This window comes from Penaeus monodon, chromosome 30 (genome assembly GCF_015228065.2).
Source record: "Penaeus monodon isolate SGIC_2016 chromosome 30, NSTDA_Pmon_1, whole genome shotgun sequence".
In the NCBI taxonomy this organism is placed as follows: domain Eukaryota; kingdom Metazoa; phylum Arthropoda; class Malacostraca; order Decapoda; family Penaeidae; genus Penaeus; species Penaeus monodon.
Window position 1 is genome coordinate 12,163,095 of NC_051415.1, and position 349 is coordinate 12,163,443.

Below are 349 nucleotides of genomic sequence, written 5' to 3' on the forward strand. Positions count from 1 at the left end.
ACAGCCGTCGACAGCATATTTTACCCATTTACTTCCGACGTCAGAGCCTCTGTCGTACATCATCGTTACCAGGAGAAGAAACTGTGAAGATGATACAATGTGAGGAGGCGAAGCACGGCTAATTAGCTCCGTCACCGCTAGAGGGCTTGTACTATAGCGAAAGTTGTTATTGTTTTTTTCGGAATTACTGCTGTTGATTTCGGCTGTCGTCTGTCTGTTGAATTTATCACTGTGACGTCATTGTTATTATTATCATTATATACGCTTTTGTTCTTCTCGTCTCGTCTCGTCTTTCTCCTTTCCATTTTCAAGATCTCAAGCGTCTGGCGGATTATTTGCAAATAAGACG